Genomic DNA, 23,266 nt, shown 5'->3' on the forward strand with positions numbered 1-23,266 from the left:
ACCGCTCCCCTTGGAAGTTGGTTCCAGATCCTAGCCACCCTGACTGTGAAGTAGTGCCTCCTGATATCTAGCCTGAATCTACTCTCTGTCAACTTATGGCCATTATTCCTTATTACTCCCAGTAGCGCTGGAGGAAACAGGGACTCTCCCATTGCCTGCTGGTCCCCCTTAGCAAGTTTATAGATGGCCACCAGATCCCCTCTCAGCCTTCTCTTGTGGAGGCTGAACAGGTTCAGGTCCTGTAGCCTCTTCTCATAGGGCCTGCCCTGCTGCCCCTGACCATGTGAGTGGCCCTCCTCTGGACCCTCTTGATGCTGTCCACATCCCTCCTGAAGTGTAGCGCCCAGAACTGGATGCAATACTCCAACTGTGGCCTGACCAATGTCACATAGAGGGGGAGGATCACCTCCTTGAACCTGCTCGTGATGCATCTACGGATTCATGACAAGGTGCAGTTAGCCTTCCTGACCATGTCCACACATTGGCAGCCCATGTTCATCTTGGAATCGATAGTTACTCTAAGATCCTTTTCTGCCTCTGCACTGATGAGAAGGGAGGGCCCCAGCCTGTAGGTATGCTGCTGGTTCTTCCTCCCCGGGTGCAGCACCTTGCAGTTCTCAGTATTGAAGCCCATCCTGTTCTCATCCGCCCACTGTAACCTGTCCAAATCTAGTTGTAGCCTGTCCCTCCCTTCTAGTGTGCCCACTTCTCCCCACATCTTAGTGTCATCTGCGAATTTGAACAACGTGCTTTTCACCCCCTTTTCCAAGTCGCTGATAAAGATGTTGAACAGTGCGGACCCGAGGACTGAGCCCTGGGGAACCCCACTGCCCACATCCCTCCAGGTCGAAAATATCCCATCCACCACCACTCTCTGGGTGCGGCCCTCCAGCCAATTAGTGACTCATTTGACTGTGTAGGCATCGATGCCACTTAATGTTTAATATATGGTGAATGGGTGAAGACATCAAAACACCTCCATGTGGCAGAGAGCCTGTTTCACATGCTGCCTGATCTAACCTCTGATGAAGTGAATACAAATAATAGCTCTTATTGACTCCAACAGACTTTCAGTTAGTCCTGTGATACTCTGTCATTGCAACCTACTAAAGCATGGTGCTTTTACTGGAGCAGAAAAGTAGAACCTTTCAGCTAAAACAATTAATATCCTGCTGGATATTAGTCTGTTTTTAAGACCATCAATATTATCTCGTCCTCTGACTCTAAATACCCGCTTAACAGGAGGGACTAGATAGCACAACTACTTTGTAATGGGTTCATAATGGATTTTTTATCTTGAAGGCAAATGTCCAAACCCAACCCAGCTCAGTGTTGACTCAGAATCGACACAGTGTGATGCTACCTAGTGGTTATGTGAAATGAGCTTCTAGTACTTCTGGTCCTGTCCTCAGTGGATGACTGAACAGCACCATACCCAGCAGGGCAATCACTATCTTTTCTGGATTATTCACAAGAGAGGACAAAGGATGAAGTGGGCCAGCAGCCTGAAATACACTTTCACCATATAAGCAGTGCCTCCATTTTGGAGCAAGACACAGTGGCACAATAAGCATAATCTATATTGCTCTCGCCCTTGCTGGTGGATAAACAGAGGATGTTGGCTGCAAGGCTGCCAGTCAGGCCAGGGGTGACTGACTTGAAATAGGTGTGCCATAAGTGGCATGGGCAGCTTCGATGTGTGGCACATGGCAGGTTAGGGAGGGGACAGGCAGCACAACAACAGACAAGAGAGGAAGCAGAAAGCAGAGCAGCAAAGAGGGCAGAAGAAAAGGATCAGAGTGGCACTCGGAGTGTGCAGGGCCGATTTATAGCACACCTACCACAGATGTTGGCTCCCAGTGAGTCCAGCATCTTTCACACCAGCAGCCAATTCACCCATACAAAAAGTCACATCTGGATTATTTCATTAATTATTTATTGCTGAGTATCAGTAATAGGTTGGATTATATTCAAGAACTAAACAGCAGTTTAAAGTAAATATTTTGGCTGTCCAGTTATCTTTTGTAAAATATTTGTCATGCAGACTTTGCAGTGCAACATATTCTTTCTGTTGAACTGTCCTATTAGTGAATGTGCTTGGGGATAGGTTGTACAGTTCTGTTATGCTGATGAGCACTCACTCACAAGAGTAGGCCCATTGCGTCCATTGATACTGCTCATCATAGTGTACAATCTAGTCCTACAAGAATATTACTTATAGTTTCTATATTGATGGATATCCTGAAAATATGTATGTGGAATGGTGAATTTCTAACTACATCTTTTTTTATTCATAGGTGATTCAGGGGCCCTTCTTTTAATTTTGTGTTATTTTCTGGCTGAGTTAATTTGGCTCCTGTACCTGATTGTCCTTGCATTGCTTATTGGTCTTCAGCTAGATGATCATAAAGTTCCTTATAAAAAAAATCTATGAACCTTTAGAGCACCTGTAGCTTTTAATAGGGTTTTTATTGTCATTTAAATGAAAATCTAAATCAATATACCCACCCAACCAATCCTCACCCTCTTCTATAATTAGCTTTGAATAGTTTGTTTAAAGGAAATAAATTTGCCTCTTCTTGAAAATTGTAGTGATTGTTTTTTCATTTGTGGTGAGTGCCACTGTAAAGTAAACACAGTATGTGTTATTATCTTACCATAGTCATTTCTGTATTTAAACTGCTGACCTTAATGAGGTTTCTTTATTGCTCTTCAGTAAGTATATCTTTTTCAAGAGTGACCTCTCCACTGGAAAGTTTATACTTTCTAATTAATGCAACATAATTCAAGGCACCGTATGCCTACAAATTTCAGTTAGCAAAAGAAAGGATTGTCTTGCCTGCATCTTCTTTGAAACTGCAGCTGGGAAGTAATTGTATTTGGCTAGTGCTCAACTTTTGAGGATGTCATTGTAGCGCCAAAGGTTGACTGGTGACTGAGACTTCACAGAAATTACATAAGGCAGCACTTGTTGCTGAAATCTAAGGGCATGAACATGTAAACAAGGTACCATAAGGCAAAGGAAGAGAATTTCCCTGCATCACCACAATGAACAGTGTCTTCTGTTCTAAATACTGTTGCTCTTGTTTTTAATGATACTGCTTTGTTTTGGCTTTATAGCATTTAATTTTATTTATATATATTTTATCCTATGTTACTTGATGTTAGTTCTAACTCAGCTGTACAGAAATCACAGCACCTTTGTGGAGGAGTCTCTATAGATAGAAATAAAAGGATTACTACTATTGCCCTTATACGGAAGTTTTTCCTGCAGTGACTGCGAGCTTGCCTTTGTGGGGAGGAGTTCTGGAATAGCTATTTCACTTTAAATTCACACAATCTTTTATCTAAATTAACTTTACTGTATTACAATCTATATGTTTAAAGGCTAGGGTGTCCTGTTCCAAGTAAGACCCTTTGTCCATGAAAAACACCAGGAGGTATATTGTGTTCTAGATACACCCTCCACAGGTTTAAATCCTCCTGGGGCTGCCTACTTGCACTGCAGCAAGAATCAATTGACAACCTTTTTCAGGGTGAAGCATTGCTTTCCTCCCCCTAGCACAGCCAACCAACTTGGCTGCCTGGTGCGTGGGACACAGATCTCCAGCTACTTCCCATTCATTCCCTTCCTACTTGCTCCTTGTAGAAAGACCTGGTAGTCTACTTATGCATTTCCCTAGCATCTGGATGCAAGTCCTAGGTCTCCCTAATGTGGCTATATGCATCTGTAGAGAGAATCCCTGCCCTCCTATTTCCTACACAGTCACATTAAGTCCCATCATCAGAAGTATTGGTTATGGGTGATAAGTTAGAAGGAAATGGCATTATTACCACTACAGTCTCTCTGATCTTGGGGCCTTTCTATGAAGTTCCAGTGATCTCCATTCCAGTTTCTCTTTCCCTTACCCTCCTCTTGTTTCTCTTGGATAAAGCTAAACTTCAGTTCTCCAACGCAAAACATACCAAACTATTCTCAGTCTAAGAAGATTTTATATTATTCAGTCTATTATTATGCAGTGTGCCGGTGTGCTACTGATCTGCACAGAAAAAAGAACCCAAGGAACATCAATGTACTTTTACTCTGCACCCTTTCTAGCTCTCTGCATATAAAAGTGTAGGGCTTCCATTTTTAGCTCTCTATTTTAAGACAACTTGACTGCAAGTGACGCAAATCTTATTCAGTCTCATGAAAAATGTTACTGTCCTTTTGTCCTATCAAAAAAATGTCCAGCAATAAATGATAATGCTCTTATCAATAAATGATAATGCCCTTTTATTAGCAACCACAGTCTGTCTTCATATAATTCCTTTCTTGTAGAAGAGCCCAGCAAGTAGGATGTTTCCTTTCTCATAGATGAGCCCACCCTCAATTTTGATAACTGAAATCTTCCAAAGCGTTCATTTTAATGTTGTTATTAGTTGTACCAAGATCACCAGTGCTTTAGTATCAACTGTAGTATTTGTAAAGAAATACATATCATAATTTAAATGTAAATGATGTGTTGATTTTAGTGACTTGATATTCATGAGGTTGACAGCTCTATAGGTCAGTGGGTTCAGGGCTGAAGGAGATTATATCACTGAGGTTGTGAACTCTGTCAGGGATGGGAGATAGGGGAAAAGCACTGAATGTATAGCAACAGAGTACCCTCTACTGGGTAATCTGGATAGCACTGTTGCTTTTGTATAATAATATCTTGGCTTGAGTTTCCAACTGTGTATACATTTGCTAAGGAAGTGACTGAGAATGCTCCTACTGCCCAAAGACAAGCTATTTGAGGGAAGGATGTTAACTGGCCTTACCTGTATAGCCTTGTGCTAAGCAGTGTTGGGAGTAGATGATGATACAGCTCCTCTTAAAAGCCCAATGGGTACCAAATGAGGCTGAAAAATTGAATATAGTGCATATTTTGTTACTGATCTCAAAGGAGAGACATAAAAGACACTTCACTGTTAATTACATTAAGAAGACATACCTTGGTGATCTACTGTTTTATGGGGCAATTAGTTTTTATAGATATGTTTCTACTAGACCTTACTGAAGTAACTCAAGCAAGGGAATGAGTGTAATTTGTCGGGAGTCCAATAAAAGTTTTGCTTCAAGGTTGTTAAAAAAAATCAGCTGCACAACAGGTGCTCAGTCATTAGTCTTAAGGCTCATTAAGACTCTCCTCCCACTGGATTCCAAGAAGCAGTGTACATTCCGTGCAGTTCTTCTCTTTGATAAAGGTTTCTAAGAAAACATCAGTGTTAACAGACAAGCCACAGAGGAGCTGGCACTGTAAATCAAGCTTACTGCTGGAATTTTGTTGAAATTTCTTAGAGCTATATTCTGCCTTGGGTTCTTACGCAGAACTCCCATTGGGTTCAGTGGCAGCTCCGGCTGTGAAATGATCTTGAATAACTAAGTGTCCTTTCTGTCTGTTGCTGTTACTCATTTAGCAAAATTTGGGAGTCAACATCACACTGTGATTTATTAAATGATTATATGATTGTTTATAGATAGACTTCCTATAGCAAGGATTTGAGTAAAATGTGACAAATCCTAGGGCATTAATTAAATAGATGTTTGGGATTTGCTGCAGGGATAAGCAGACATTGCAGCCAGAATAAAGTATGCCAATATGTGCCTTTTAGCTTGTGTACAGAAGAATCTCGTCATTTTACACATTTTACTTGCCTTTTGCAAGCTGTTTAATGCCATGCAAATTTCCTAGAAAAAGAAAACTAGAAGTGTCTCTGTAAAACAAACAGTTATGCCACAAAAATGCAGAAGACTAATGCTGAAGATCTGAATAAAACCAAAGGAGCAGTGAAATTTTGAATCTGGGATACCAATGCATGTTTAATTTGGTTTGATTTTTATTTTCATTTTAAAAATAGACCAGAGTGGTGTTTAGGATTTTTGCCTCAGTTTAAACTGCATATGCTTGTGGCTTTATGGTGTCTCAGATTTGTATTGTTAGAAACAGGATAGTATTTTTTTTAACCTGTGAGAATGGGGGAAGCAAGGAGAATAAATGGAAAAGGTTACATATCTTAGGAGAAGGTGAATGTTAGAGGCCATAGAGTAGGGGGCAAAGATGAAGGAAACAAGAGAGGAATTGAATGAGTCCCTGAATTAAAGATTCCTTACCAGTTCTACCATCTCGGCTGCACTTAGCTGCCATAAAATCACGTGTAGAACGAAATGGTCCCTGGGCTGTGCAGGACAAACCATTTAGAATATTTTTCCGAGGGGTCAAAAATAACACATTCACCTTCATTCCAAATTCAGCTGCTACCCCTGTGCAGACAGTGGGACATTGCTACAGCAAATTTCCTATAAAGAGCACAGTTTGAAGGGCAGACACATGCAGTTTCCAAACGGTTTTCAACATGCAACTATACAAAAGAGGCAAAAGTGTGTTCTATCTGTTAGGTGCATAAATGGGCTTAAGCACGCAAGTATAACTCTGTTCTACCCAGCTGTAGTTCCTGAGATGCGAAAGGTGGGTAGGTTCTTCCCCTCCTCGCTGCTTTTTTGCGACTCAGGCCTAAGGGTCACATGACAGGTGTTACTGAAGTAGATACGTTAATAGATTTTTAGGGACTTGAATAGGGTTGAACAGCACACTTAGGTTGGCACCTGTATTGATTTAGATGCCTAATGGACTAGTACCCAGTCTCTCCGGGACAGTACAGTAGTGCAAGATGTGACTGGATGAAGCCAACTTAACCCCTAAAGGAAAACTTCTGTGCCAAACACAGTTGGCAAAAAGCAGTCCTGGCAGCCACTGTTGCCTGGCCAACAATAGCATTGATGGAGATCTAATATATAAAAACCTCTAATATATAAAAACCATCAGTCAGAGGTACTATAGGATCTAGTGTTGCAGCCTCTAAAGCAGTGATTCTTAACCAGGGGACTGCACAGTATTGGCTCTGTTAGGTATGGGAACACCTACACACAATTCGCAAACTAAACCCTGAGATTTCAAATAGGAATACTCAGTGTTAGAAACATCTTTATCTGGAGTGGTCCATCTGTGTTCTTTGCAACAGAGGAGTTGCTATATTGTTTTTCCATAGGAAAAAAAAGGAGTGAAAGCTAAGATCTGGCATTGTCTAAGGAGTGTCATGAGTTTCAGGGGTGCCTTGAATCTAAAAAGGTTGAGTACCACTGTTCTAAAGTTAAGGGTAAGGCTTGCACTGATCTAATTATTGCTGGATTAGGCCCATTATCTTGGCCTTTCTTTCCCTCAGCTTTTAGGCCCCAATTTACAGAAGCACCTGAAGAGGCAATTAAGTCTCATCAGCTTCAACTCCAGAGAGCCATAGGAAGGTTATGGAATGGTCAGATTCTAAAAACATTGACCTTAATTATGCACGTTCGCTACCCTTCCCCACAACAACCAGTAAAGTGAATGTGTGAGGGCTTCTAAAATAATGGGCAGACAAGGTTATTTGGACATTTGTGATATCTTTTATTTGACCAACTAAATAGTTGGAAAAAATGTTCTTTGCAAGTTTTGGGGTCTAAAATAATAGGCAATTTTACCACCTAGTGCTTTGAACAACTCAATGAAAAGTCAATAAAAACAGTGACTTGTTTTTAAAACCTCTCAAGGGCCGTTTAGGTCAATGATGTTTTATATAATTAAGGTATGTTGAATTTTGTGGGAAAAAACTGGTATCTTGATCATTGTGAAGATGAGAAATGGGAGAAAAGCTGAACCTAGCAACTATCTGAGTCCATATGTGCCCCATGGGAATCTGAGGGTGTGGACCATGCTCCAAATCCCCCTCCTCCCCCTATGGAGCACCTCATAATGGCCACAGACGCATATCATGACTGTGGTTTTAGACGATTTTGAAGCAGTTCATCAGGCATGAACATCTGTCTCCTCACTGTTTGTAGTTCTTCAGAGACACTTGGAGTGCTTTAGACAAAATGTCTGTCCATTATCTGAATTACACTGATCCCCTATAGACTCCAATTGAGCCAAGTGATGTTTCATTAGTGGTCTATTGGGGTTGAATTGTGTGGGAGACAATAAATTAACCTTTTTGTCAGACAGCAGTGGTCATCACTGAGAAGTCAATATTTTGCACTCCCTTATACCCAAGTATCTGCCAGCAAAGACTGATATTTTATGGGCCACCACTGTAACAAGCTATTAGGAGCATGGCTTCCTCCAGAGAAATAAGTCAAAGGTGCAAATGATCAGAAATGACAAAGCAAGGAATGAAGGGAGAAGCTGACACGCTAACCGTAGTTACCTTGGCCAGAGACCAGAAGAGAGAAAATATACTGAAGGCAATGCTTGCTCTTAGTGGTGACTCTAAAACTGTAGAGCAACTGTTCTGTTGAAAATCTGGCTGCTCTAGAGAGATGGAGTGGTAAATGGTTGCCAAGCATAACAGAGTTGCTCACCTTAAAAATAAGGCAAGAGGATAAAAACCTGCCTGAAAAAAAACCCCAGGAATTACTCTTCTCAGGGTATTGTGCTAAGTGAAGTAGAAGATTTTTAAATATCAACCTGACAGAATTGGTCTAAGTGTCAACCTGATAGGATTTTTAAATACCAACCTTAATAGGAGGAAGAAAGGACACACCTTCATAGTTGCTAAATCAACAGTGGATCCTTAGAGAAGAAGGTATAGAAGCTTAGATGGAATAATGGCAAAAGAATACATTTGTTTAAGGATGAATAAGTTTTCTGCACCAAAGGAACATGTAGATAATGACAACAACTGTTTAAGAAGGATTCCAGTGAGTGCATATGATCACCCTCATAGGAGATTTCAGCACCATGGCCAATGAACAACTGGATTGGAAAGTGATCCAAAAGTTGTTTTATGGGGTAGCATCTGAAGAATTTGCCACCTCATAAAAAGGGACTTAGTCCCTTCAAGCATTTAATACTGAACCCAGAATAGATATTCTAGGAAGTAGAAGCCTGAGTGGAATTGCATTGATCCCAGTAGAAGGACAAAGTGCACCTGTGTTTCTCTCTCCCTGGATTCTTGATATGGTGGGTGAGGATGTACACTTGAGAGAATGTGATGTTCTGAGAAAATGAGGACCTACAGCTGCAGTAGGGGACCTCAAAAATCCATCCTACACTGTTTATAAAAATTTTTTCCAGACCTCCAAATTGCTATCCAAACAGATAGGGAGGTATTAGGGACAAACTGTCTTATGTGAGGGGCCGTAACAACTGCTTTCATAGAATAATAAATGGCTTGCATGTCCAATAAAAAGGAAATGAAGCTTAGTAGACAGACTTCCCTGGAAAAAAACCCTCATCTTACATAAACAATTCCCACACAGCAAAGCTTTAGAGATTCTGGAACAAAATACAGTGCTGCAGCTCAGTCATAGACATAACTGTGAATAAAACATACAGTAGAGTAGATCCTCCTCTTTAAAGACATTTTTCACAGAGCATACCAATAAACCTGAGAACCTCTTATAAAGGTCATAATGCCACCAAGCAATAAACTTTGTTTCTACCTATACAGTGTCATGGAGTGTGAAATTCCTGCTTTTTATTTTGTGATATCTCTTATGAAAATGTTCCCTACTTTGCTTTCTGCAATGGGTTTTTCCACCTCTGTCACAGCATTTTAAAAAGCTTGAATTGAGAATAGCTTTGCATTTCCTTGTGAATATTTCTCACATTTTGGGAGCCATTAAAATTCACAACACGTAATAAAGAAGCAGCTGCAGAGGAAACTTCAGGCATCTGTTTAATATTAATTGTGCATATTCCTAAAAAGTCGGGGCATGTTTTTAAAATTTCTCCACACAGCTGTGCGTCACTGCTTGTTGTTTTTTAAGCTTTTTGTGTGAGTCACTCGCAGATTCTCAACCACAAGCTGCACAGACAATATGAGAGTAGGCAGAATAGGGCATTTCTAAAAAGATTTTTAAAAGCTAGGATTAAGTAAGAAAACTGGCAGTCAGTTGAATAGTAGAAGATGCTGTATTTACAGGCTGTATAGGAAAGGAAAGCAAGTCCCACAATTACTATGTGTTTTGTAATAATGTATTGTAGATGTAGCCTACCCAAAACTACAAGCTTGGATTTCTTAATAAGACAGCAGTCTTATTAAGTGTCTCTAAGAGCACTCTTGCAGTTGTGCCAAAAAAATCTAAATGCTACTTGCATTCCTATAATCATGTTTTCCCCAAATTTAAATTTTGGCAGTCACCTGTTCAAATGGAGGGTTGTACAGGTGGTTTTTAAAAGACCAGGTTAATCTTCCATTCTTCAATACGCACAGTTGGTTTGCTTATTGCACAGGTGGGGGGGAAGAATGCAGCAGTACATACCACACATCCGTACTCGTCTGGACATGGCCTAAGAGTCAGGGGTCTGGGGCTTTTTGTTTTTGTATCTCTGCTTATTATGACTTTGGAGTAGTGACTTAGGGCCAGATCATATTCCACTTACTGGCATCTAAGCGGATATAGGTTCTTAAGGGTGATCCTATTGTACCCCGTTCAAGTCCCTGAAAATGCATAAATGCATCTACTTCTGCCAAGCTGCCATTAGACCCTTAAGATTGAGTCACAAAAAAGCAGCAAGAAAGTAAAGGGCTCCCCCAGCTTTCATACTGATAGTTTTTCAGGGACCTAAGCAGGATGGAGTAGGATTGCACTTGGGTGCCTTAGTCCATTTTTGTGCCTAGTAGGTGGAATAGGATTTGGCCATGAGCCTTTCCATGCTCCATTTCCCTTATCTCTAAAATGTGGATGAATTTTCTAACCTATTTTGTAAAGTGTTTTGAATTCTTTATTTTGAAGTGCTATATGGGGAGAATCTTAAATTTTGTAGCTAGCTATAAATATGGTTTTACTTTTCATAGTTGTGCCTAACACCTAAATAGATTTAGATGAGTATTTTGCCTTGATGCTTTTATAGATATTGAGGGAATCAAGTTCCTTGCAAACAGCATTTATATCACTTGTAGGTCAAATTCAAGATTAGACTCAGTAAAGAGCTGTATTCCTAAAATGCAGTATACAAAGAGAGGTTGAGAGGGAAAAACATGTATCTTAGGATAAAGAAGTTACCTTAAAAACAGAATGTAAGTGGTTAGGGAAGGGGACTCCTGGAGTCTAATCTAGCTAAAGTTTTGTGATTGTCCCTTACTTTCTAGAATTTCTCTATACTGCTGGAAAAAAGCAAAGGAGAATTTTGTGGGAGTGGAAAGAAAGAGCATTATGTTGTTCTGCTGCTGACCCAACATTAACAGAGTCATGCTGATACAGAAACAAAGATCCTTTAATATGATAAGTGTTATATAGGTCAAAGTTAAACCTGAGAAGCCATTTTAATGCTCTTTGAATATGGGGAGAAAACAAATCCACTATTTGCTATATATTAGAAGCACCCAGCAGTACCTCTCACCTGTTTAGAGGGAGCAGAAATATTCTCCAGGGTGATCTCTAGTGTCAGAATACCCATGGCCAGAGCAGAATTCTATATAGCAGATGTAGAAGACCAAGGAAGAGGTGCACTTGGTTGCTCCTCTAAAAAGGAGCACCATATAACACTGGCTAGTGCCTAGATATTGCAGTAACTGACATGTTAATCATGTCAAGACTGATGAATAGCTTCTGCTATACCAGGGGTGGGCAAAATGTGGCTTGCAGGCTGGATGTGGTACACCAGGCCATTCTATCCAGCCCACGGGGCCCCTAAAAATTTTTGAAAATTAATATTTATCTGCCCCTGGCTGCCTGTCATGCAGCCCTTGATGGCTTGCCAAAACTCAGTAAGTGGCTCTCCACCCAAAATAATTGCCCACCCCTGTGCTGCACTGTCTAGCTGGGGAGGCTGGGTGAATCCCCTAACTAGCAGACCACATCTTCTCCAGTTTCTGCCTGGGGGCCTGCCTGACCGATAGCCCCATTCTGGTGCTGTATCGGAATGTTAGATAAAGATCCTGCCCTAATTTTCACCTGTGTGTAGAAGTTGTCTCTGCCCACTTTTTTTATTCAGTACAAAATGCCAGGATCTGGCAATAGTACTAAAGGAGAAACAACTGTCAGGTTTATTACAAACAACAGATGGTAAAATATTAAAACTATGGAAGCAGCAACCTTACAGGGAGCTTTGTTTTTACTCATTGTTAATCATGAGCAACTTTAAGACGTGTTATTAGAATCAGTTATTTCCTTAATACTATATAGAGCAATGGAATACTGCAAAAATCCAAACTCTTTCTTCCCGAAAATAATGTAGGCAAGTGGCAAATGTTTTCTAGAATGCACTGTATTGGAGTGTCAGAATTCCCTCTGGTATTTTCTCTGGCTTTCCATTGCATCAGTAGATGTCAATGGTTCGTGTTGTAGTTTACAGTCTGAGGCTGTCTATCTTCATTTAGGAGCAATTGCACTGGCAACAGCAGAACAGTCATGGCTGTGCTGCCAGAAAGGAAATGAGACTCAAAGAATGCTGAATTGCATGAGCCAGTTTACTGCAGATAATATTCTGTGTAAGACTGCTGCACAGCAGCACTTAAGGAGTGAGCTGCGGTGATCATATAGCAGTGTTTGGGTCCATAATGGTGCTATGGTAATACAAATAATAAATAATAATAGCAAAGGTAGTGAGCAAAGCATGGAGCTAAGAACAAGATCTGTTCAATTCCATCAGTCAGCACTGTCTTCCAGAAGATGACCTATTGAACATTTCCAGGAATAGCTGTGCCAAGCCTGTCAACTGTTTCTTGGAAATACACTCAAGAAAAATGGCTTCTTTCCAGTAGGGATCTGCAGAAATCCCGGACTGGATCAAGGGCTATATTTAGATGCTGAAAGAGATGAAGCCTTTTCAGTCGTTGCTTCAGGAAGGGAGACTGTGTGTTCTGGAGTGCATATTTTTGATATTGCCTGTTGCAGGGAGCACTAAATATAAATAGAAAGGGAAAGGCATAATTTCTTGCAGATTGACTCAGTCCACTGTTACTCTCATCCATGATTTTCAATATAATTATATATGTGGCTCTAGTTTGCTATCAGTAAATAAGAGTGAGATCCAATGCATTGTTATACCTGGGCTATCTTTCAGGTTATTATTAGCATTGGCTCTCAAGAACAGACGGCAATAACTAATTTTGACTGTTGGTATTTTGCCTCCATAACCATTTTCTTATTGGAATTAATAGAAATGTAGGACTGGAAGGGACCTTATGGGTCACTGAGTCCCATCCCCTGCAGTTATGAGCAACCATGTCCTTAAGGGTCCACAGGAATGTCCACACCAGTCTTTTCCAGGCATCTCAGCTGTAAAGCACTCCTGAGCACCCAAGGACAAATGTAAGGACTTCAGTACAGGAGCCAAACTAAACCCAAAAGCCTACAACATGCCAGAGCAGGACAGCAGAAGAGACAAGGATGCCACAGATGCTTATACAAAATCTTGACAAACTTTCTTTTGTGGTGGGTTTCATTCAGGGCAACAGTGGCTGCATCAGAGTTGCATAGCATAGGACACACACAGCAGTAGGGAAAGCAGCATTCATGTATTTGGTAGACAGTCACATTCCAGCAGAGTCAATGTATGGTGGCACTTTCCCAGGGGAAAAAATCTGACTGGTTCTAGTTGGTTACAGCAGAATAACTTTAAGTAAGACGTGACATTGTGTACATGTTAGGAGACATCACTATTAATACATGATGTACAGTGTTTATTTGACCTTTCCAAGTCCACTCCTTTTGCTCTGATTGGAGTCAGCGAACTGCAACCAGAATCAAATGCCAACCTAAATTCACAAGTCAACTAACTCTTTTATTTTTTGCACACCATAGCATGGCAATCATGTGGTGGCTGCCTTCCAACAGAGAGAAATTCAAGTCTGTCTCAGCTTCCCACCAGTCCCAACCCACCTCTTTTATACTTTATCTCCTATTTTTTGAATGTGTGACAAAAAAATTAGGAATAAATCCCGCCCAATAAGTGATCTGACAAGCCACATAAGCCAGATTCTGCTCAGTTACACTGGTATTAAATTAGAGTAACTTCACTGACCTCAAAGGAATTATTCTGGATTTACACCAGTGGGAGTAAATGAACCAAAATTGTGGTATTTGGGATGGTGTAGCAGATTATTAATGAGATATAAAATCCTCCACTTTTGGGTCATCGATACAGTCCAGGTCTGTAGCAGCTAAATTTTGTTGCCACCTGATAGCCATTTGATAGCTTATATAAACTGGATTCACTAGTCTTAGTCCAGACCCCACCTGAAAAGTATGGGCCTTGTTATACATTACACTGTGAGCTTCATACATGTTGATTGGCTTAGTGCTAGCTTGTAGTCGCACCTTCAATTTGAGCAGCATGTGTGTGGGGAGTGGCCACACCATACTGGAACAGGAGCTTGGTTATGTGGATCAAGAGATAATCCTGCCCTGGAGTGGTGCAACTTTGAGTCTCATAACAAGTACTTTAAGCCATTTAAAGGTGTTAATGCGCAGACAGTCCAGGGATTAAGAGCTCCAGGAGCTGCCCAAAATTAACGTGTAATAAGGCCCAATCTGTCACCACATGTGGCATTAATCGGCACATTTACCAAGCGTCTCAGATAAGAAGCCGAGGACGGGATGTACCTGACTGAGCCACTGTCTCATTCCCTGAAGCTGGACTCTCTTGAGAAGGGCTGAGGTACACTGGCAGCCAGCGTTGTCTCTGTCAGTGCTGTACTTGTTCTGTAAATAAGCAGAGGATTTCAGTCTCCGAGCCTGCCTAGCAAGCACTTCTTATAGCCATCCAGGTAAATTCACCCATATGCAAAAATCCCACCTGAAGTCCACCACTTTGCTTGTAGCGGGGAAATTAGGGCTTGTATGGTCCTGTGCACGGGGATAAATTTAACCACAAACTCACAATATTCTTGTGGACATACAGAGATCCAGCACCTTGCAAGTTGTCTACATTTTTTAAAATGCCCTGCTGATTTACAATCCTTTGAATGGTTTTGGCTTTGTGAGGAAAAAAGGGTTGTCCTGTTTTCTTTTTCTCTGTAAAATCCAGTTAGCTGGCAGCCATGTCATTTTATATAATTAACTAAAGTTGGCTTTTTTTTCATTTCCTAAAGGAATATTTTCATATTTCTTTCAGAAACTTCTGGGTGTGGTGAGATTTTTTTGGCAGTGTTTCTCTGAGCTAAATTGTGTGTGTCTGACTAATACAGCAAGCAGGCCAGTACACCAGCTCTTTTTCGAGGATGATTCATTTCATACCATCAGATCACATCATTCATAATTGCTCTAGTGAATCCAGAGGGGTCCAGAGTCTGATACTAAGTTCACACTAAATGTATACACCAGTTCCATGCTTGAAGGGAAAATTCTGTGAAACCAGTCTATGAAGTGGGAGTGCTGGAAAAGGCTCTTCTGCTTGGGTGGTATGGCTGCTTGTAGCATAGCTTTGCACAAGTGGATTGCCCGTGGTAGTCTTTTGTCATATTTGACAAAGGTTTTGCTTCATTATAGCATGAACTACCAAAGGAACTATGTCACTATGATTTTGATTTATCTGTATGGTGTTGCTGTCTCAATCCATGGTGATAGAGGCACAAACATTTACATTTTTTTTAAAGTTTATTTGTGATTCTTCTAAAGGCTAGATCTGGAGCCTTAGAAGCTGAAGTCCTTCCTCTACAAAATAGGAATAGCTATACTGCCTCACCAGTGTCCTTCAACCCTAATCTAGACAGGTTATCATAATCCCCAATATTACTATAACCAATACTTATTACTTATTACTATACTCAATACTATCCCCAATATTACTATAACCTATCAGCAGCATAGGGATGCAGCTGGGTTCCTGGAACACAGGGATGGATGGCAACTTTTGCCATCACACAGCTCCTAGAAACAGGTGCTTATGTTTGGCCTTCCCCCAGTTGGCTCCCAGGGTGGTTGCCTTGTTTGCTTCACCCTAGTTATGCCCTTTGGCCTAGTGACAAAAGTGCCACTGTTATGGCTTTTATAATATAGCCACTTCTCTGCACATACCTGAAGAGGCTGGTTCTGTTAATCACATGTTGGATGCTGAATAGCCTTCTCCTTTCCCACCCCCTCAAATCACACTATGTTGCTGGACCTCAATGGAAGTTGGAATCAGGCCCTTAACTTTAAGGCAGATAAACAAGAGTTAAATCATTGAAACAAAACTAGAGGGCAAATGCAAGGTTCTGTCCTGATCATGAGGATGTTTGAAGTCTCTTTCCCTATGGGATTTACTGGTCATGTTCCTCCATTCTTTGTGTGCCAGCAGTAGCGATGACTAACTTCTCTGTGGTAGTGGGGATTGTGCCTCCAAGGGCTGAGTTTCCCATGTTGAGACTGGATGGGGCACTCTGAATTAAAGAGAACATGTTGGAACCAGACACAGAATAAAGCAGACTCCATGGAAAAACTTTGAGCACTAAGTGATCACTGAACACCACATGGCAGTGGAAGTACAAAGGAACTAAGATCATTCCCTGAATGAAGGCTGGAACAGTTAAAAGCCCTATTGGAGTGCACTTCTTGGCAGGCAAACTTTCATATCAATTGAAAGTGAGTGTAAGGACATCTTCCAAGGGATGGAGAAGCTCTCATAAAGGTAGAGACCACCAACCCGGCACCACCGCTGGCCCCAGCCCTATCCTGGTGCTGCTGATGGCCCCAGATGTGCACAGGCCCCAACCCCAGCCGGGCACCACTGCTGGCCTCAGCCCTGCATGGGCCCCAGCCCCAGCCCAGTGCCACCGATAGCCTCAGCCCCACTCCAGCACTGCCAACAACCCCAGCTGCAGCCGGGCACCGGCGCTGGCCTCAGCCCTGCGCAGGCCCCAGCCTGGTGCCACCAGTGGCTTCAGCCCCAGCTAAACTGGTAGGATCTGCATTTCCATTTAATTTTAATTGAAGCTTCTTAAGCATTTTAAAAACCTCATTTACTTTATATACAACAAGAGTTTAATTATATATAGAGAGAGACCTTATAACACTAATATGCAGTGTGTCCTGCTATGTACCCCCGCCCTCGTTTTGTTTTCCTGATATGCCGGCACTCCAGCACCTTCCAAGGTAGACATTGTGGTTTTTTTGACACTCCAGCCAAAAAACATTGCCTACCCCTGGCCTAGAAGAAGGCTCCTTGCTCTGGGAATTGTAGAGTGAGTAGAAAATTCAGTAGACAGGGTAAAATTGCCGGCCCTTGTCAAAGAACAAAGAATCGCTTATTTGTAGAGGCCCCAATAATTACATAAATGTGTAAAAAGGGAACCTTTTCCACTTCATACAGGAGGAATTTTGAAGGAAATGGCTGCTACGGAGAACTTCTGTGTTCAGTGTGCCCTCAGGTCCAGCAAGTGACCTTAGAAAAAGAGAGGATTTATCTGTATGGATTTATCAGTCCCTTTCAGAGACTGTTGCTATAGGCTGTTATGAGGTTGTGATGGACACTCACAGTGTTTCAGTGCCGATTTTGATAATATGGAGGGTTCGCAAGAAAAAGAATAGAATAGCATGACCAGAAGTCCCATGCAAGCTTGGAAAGCATGGGAGCTGCAGGCTAAAGCTATGCAAGCAAAAATGTGAACTCCATGCAATGGAAAGAATATACCTGTGGGAGAAGTGACCATAGCATGGTGCATGGATAGATCGCAGTAAGGCTGAGACCTTCATGAACTTGCCTGCCCCAGCCAACACAGAAGAGGTACAAGGATTCTTTGGAAAGATGAATTATATGGGGAAATGGGGCCCAAACCAGCAACCTCAGAGCACTTGTGTGCAAAGATGTCCCAAGGACATCAAAATAATTATCTTAATATAGATTTTGAGGAGGTACTTAAGAAGGCTCCATTCCTGAGGGATTCTGACAGTTATAGTAGAACTGAACTGTCCACAAATACATTGAAGAACTTTGGGGCAGTTTTCTTATGCAGTATGCTTAAAACTGAAAACCAATAGCTTGTATGTCACAGTAAAATCACAGTATGAGTTTGCTCAAATGGAGAAGGAGACTTTAGTGTCAGGCAAAGGCCTTGGGAGGATGCAAGGTTACAGCTTCTGGACAGAACAATGCATCAGCTGCCTCCTGATAAGCAGCAGAGCTCATGCTCCAGGGAAGATCCACAAATCCATGTGACAGCACCTCAAAGACAAATTGAACATTGTAAGTAAGGTTAATTATTAAGTATTTGTAAGTATAGGTTATAGTAATATTGGGGATTTAAATTTTTTTTATTAAGTTTTGGCTTGGACGGGAAGATGTGGCATTGGGGTCTATGTTGTTTAAGCCTGAGTCTAGGCAGGGGTCTTGAAGTTGTATTTTACCACAAAAAAAAAAAAATCTATTGCAAGAACTGCAAGCACTCAGCAATCACTGAATATTGTGTGGGGCCAAGGCGCTGACCATTCTTCCTGAGAATGAATATTTTTGATTCTTTGAAAGTCTGGACAGAGATTAAAGACCTGGTAAAAGTCCTGTCTTTATCAACAGATCACAGACAGCCTGTATAGTGTTCCTCTTCACATACCAATAATGTGCCTGAAGCCTCTTCCGAAATGGGAAAGTACAGCTGTGAATCCTCTTTTTACTCTGGTTTCTACTGTGTTGATGACAAAGCTGTCATTGATTTTAAATTAGAGCAGGCTTCCAAGGGTGGATGCTAGTTATACCAGACATAGTGATGTTTTTTGTGATAAGGTCACTTGACCATAAAGAACTGTACTAGAATTAGAAGCTCACTTCCCGTAGGCCCTTAGCTCAGGAAGTGAGCCATCACAGCCATCTAGTGAAGACTTGTGGTCACTGCTAACTGGGGTTAGAATTGATCATCACCGACCAGCAGCTATGCCACTATGGCCCATTTCTCACAGGCTGCATAATATTGTTCTGGACCAGTACTAGATGTTTCAAGGAGGTTGTATCTCTAAATGTTGCAGGAAATGTGGGTGATTCAGGAGAAAGAACTCAAACATCTAATCTAGCTGATATTTGTGCTCCATTTTGAAAACATGTAAATTATTATAGAAGCCCTAGGTGTTAACTTTGGTTAATTCACTCCTGGCACAAAAATACAAATAATGGCAAGTTGTCTATTAAGAAGTGGTAATTCAGGGGGGTAGGACCTGGCAGGGAATCTGAAAAACAAGAGCATATATAAGTGGCAAGTTATGCAATAAGTAAATTAACCCGAGTTTACTATATTACTAAACAGATGCCTCATCTTTGTATTAGATGGGTACGGTACGGTTGGCAGTGGCATCTTATGAATGACATATTAAGATCAAGCCCTGACCATTTGTTAACGTTTCTAGTTTCTGTGGCATGTCACTCCTGATATCCTGACCAAATCCCAGTTCAGAAATCATGTAATGCAGTAGTGCTCTTGGTTTCCTGTCAGCTGTTGTGCAGCATTACTGTTCGCTCTTAAATAGGGTGTCCATACACCCTGGATTGGCCAGGACAGTCCTGGATTTCATAGGCTGTCTCAGAGTCCTGCCCATTGAAAAAATTGAAGCAAAAGTCCTAGATTGGCAGGAGCCCACCCTCACGTGCCCAGCTCCTGACTGACTCTACTGGGCAAATGACTCCTGGCTCGCAGCCCAGCGGAGCTGGGACCAGGGAGCAGCCTCTGCTGCCACTTGGAGCCCAAGTGAAGATGGGGCTTCCTGAAGCGGGGTGGGGGTGGCTTGGACTGTTGCCCTCAGGGGAGTGGAAGTCCCTTCTCCCTTCTCACTCAGTGGCCAGGGACCCGTGTTTGGGGGGTGCAGCTCTGGAACTGTGCCCTGGCCAGCTGCTGGTGATGTGGGGAGGCACAGTGTGGCCGTGCAGCACAAGTTGGTGTATCCCAGAGGGCACTGCACAGGGGCCATTGCCTGCTAGGTCCAGCCTCTGCATATGAGGGATGGAGCCTGGCTTTGGGCCTCCGCGCTCTCCCACCCCACCCCGCTTCTGGGAGCCACAGGGTTGGGGGCTGAGTGCCACACTATCCTGCCTGGCCCTGCTCCTGGGAGCCATGGGGGTGGGGGTGCATGTTGGCACCCCCTGGTGCCCCCTCTCCCAGATTTCCCTAAAACGATTATGGTTACCCTACTCTTAACTGCTGTGTTTCTCTGAAGATAGATGCTTTTCAGTAGGGGAATGTGATCCTGGTCTGCCCATTGCTTTCTACACATGATTGTTGCAAAGTTCAATCACTGACTGTTTGCAAATTCTGTGAGCTCACTGGATGAAGGATGCTACAGAAGTGCCATGTGTTGTTTTTTGAACCTAAGGGTAAAGCTGTGTTTCTTGTTAGTATCTGCTGAGCTAGCCAGTTTGACATTTTCTTGTCACTTAGAGGAGGTGGCTAAGTCTTTTATTCAGGCTACACCCTTGATTGGAATTCTAACCTTTATCATAATCTTTCCCACAGAAAACCACAACTGCCAGATTGCAAATTCTTTGCAAATGAAACCAAGCTTTTTATTTTCTTTAGTCTAGCATCTGCTTACAGCTCCTGCTGGCTGATTTAGAAGGTTGTTTTTTCATTTTCATTTTGCACAATTTCTGACATTCCTCAGACTTCTCTGCCTAGCTGCTGTTGACAGCAAGCCATCTGCTACTCTCAGACCGTAGTCAGTGGAGTCAAGATACTATTCTCTGCCTACATTCAGATTGTGGTGTTCAGGGATCACTCTGGGCCCACATGGCCTGAAAAAAATCTTTGTTCACTCATGGAGTCCTAACTGTTTCTGTTTAATTGAACACAGTCTTCTATAATGCCTCTTCCTTTTGTGTGTCTTGTGTCTGGGGAGCTAAACCACTTAACAGGACTGTTCCCAAAACTACACAGGCAAGTCATTGTTCTTCCCTTAAGGAACTGCATCAGAAAATTACATTATTTATAATACCACAGTTTAGTCTACTTCTTAAATAATAGCCACTAACTTTCAAGCTTCCTTGTCTTGCTTGAGTTAAGCATGATTCACCACATGAAAAGCTTAAATTGTAGAAGTAATGGTAACCTGATGGCAGTTTACTTTAGTGATTATTCATTTTGCCGTTCCAGTTTTTTTATGAGTTGAAAGGGCAGTTTTAAAATGGCATTGTCATCCAGTACAATTATATGACCATATTTTACTTAAAGCAACTGAGGGAGAACCATGTGAAGCCATGCTAGCAATAAAACAAAGGTATATTTTTTAAAACACTCATGTACTGAAAAGATAGTAGTATAAATGCTCTCCAAGAGAAAAACAATTCAGACTTGGACAACTTTTTATGTTACAGTGGATAACCTTTCTTGTCCAGGAAAGCCTGGACTCAGAGTAAAAACATGATACCATAGGAGGCTTGTGTGATAAGACCTTAAGCTACATTGTAAAGAGCCCCAGGTTTGATTCTGCAGTTGTGCACCACTGACTTTCACAGCATTACAGAGGTGCACAAGAAAAGTAACACTGTGATTTAATCTTCATAGATCCTCTCTGTGTTTCAAGAATAAGAGATGAGAACTCATTTGTAACATAAACAGTCCTCTTACACTGAGATTACTGTTGCTAAGAATATTTTAGCTCTGGTCCCTCTAAACAGGTTGCAAAGTTTGAAGGACTAAATTCACTGTGACAAAGAGTGCGTCTACACGTGCGTTTACTGCGGAGTTGACTGATTATGCAAGTGATAAATGACTGCTCAGTAACAACTGCGCAGTCCGTCACACGTGTAGATGTGGCCCTGGTGAAGCACTATATAAACCTTCTTGCACATCAGTTGCAACCCTTTCTTGCAGTCCTCTTACACATATTGCTCTCCCCATTTCCCCGCCTAAGTAAGTTGACATAGTAGTTTTGATACAAACTCTGTCTGCAGGTCATTGGAGCAGATGACCCTTCCAACCCTATGATTAAGGACCTACTTATTTTGTGGCCAGAAAAGGAATTTTCATGGCTTGGTCATGGCACAAAGAGCCAATTTTGTGGGCCTTTCCCAGAGGCCCCACCCCTCACTGCTGATTGGTGGAGAGGCCCCGGGCTGGGGAGGAGAGATGAGGAGGCAGCTGCCATCTTGGCTCCTGGCTGTCCTTCACACCATCCTGCCAGCTAGCTCCTTCCCCTCCCAAGCAGGCTGCAAGACAGCAAGGACCACTGGCTCCCTCTGGGGGGGTCAGCATTTTATTTTTCAGGTTTTTTTTTAAGTTGATTTCACAGACAATTGTGGATTTCATGGTTTCTGCAAAATCCACAAAATTGCGAATTAAGTAGATTCCTATCTATGGTGCTGTGATATCTTTTCCCGTACTAAGGATTTGTGATCCCACATGACTGTTAAAAAGGAAACAGGGAAAGAAGCGCGCTCACACACACACACACCCACACACACACACACACACACACACACACACCCCCTCAAGTCAAAACCAAAAAACCCGAACTGATTAGCCTGGAAAACAAACGGATTGCTCCTATTTAGGGTCTTGGCTGCCAAGGAGAATGCCAGTTCCATGCAGGACTCCTGTTAGGTCTTTCTCAGTTCTGCTCATAGACTATGGATAGCCACTGTCTTCATGAGAAGAGGAAATTGCAGAAAGGTGGAGCCCACTGGACAGTCAGAGTTTGGAACCTGACCTGGGACAGAAATGCAATCTGGCAAACATTTGGTCTTTGCTCCTTTTGCTAGTGAGTTGACCAGGTTTTTTTCCATTTAATTAATCTTCCTTTGTGGCACCCTTTTCAGCTGAGCCAGACTGTGGCAGAGTGATGGGAGTTATTTCTAGAGCTCATCTTGCTCTACATCCAAAGGTCATGTGATCTAAAGCAATAGTTCATTCCCTATCCTCACGTGGGTTCCAGAAACACCAGCCACACTAAAGCTGGTTCATCTGTCTCCTGGGGAACTGTTACCTGTCTATGAACAGGCCCTGAAGAATAGGCCTATACATGTGTGGAGATGGAGCTGTATAAAGGACACAGGGACATTTTGGGCATCCTGTGGAGGGTTTCTGTGTAGGGTTCCTGCACAGATATACTATTAGTGTTCTAGGGAATGAAGCATCGGTTTCTGTAATGGGGAAGTTGATATTTTTATAATTTTGGAAGGTATAAGAGAAAAGGGAGGCTGGACAATATGCAGTAGTAAAGAAGATTGTTTTAATTACTCTTGATTGTTCCTGTTTAATATAGATGAATGTCATTTGTGTGGAAAATGACAATGTAGACAGTTAAATGGCACTGATAAGAAGAAAATTAAAATCAGTGTGTTCAATTGCACTGTTAAATCCACCA

The sequence above is a fragment of the Alligator mississippiensis genome, chromosome 4, assembly GCF_030867095.1.
Source record: "Alligator mississippiensis isolate rAllMis1 chromosome 4, rAllMis1, whole genome shotgun sequence".
In the NCBI taxonomy this organism is placed as follows: domain Eukaryota; kingdom Metazoa; phylum Chordata; order Crocodylia; family Alligatoridae; genus Alligator; species Alligator mississippiensis.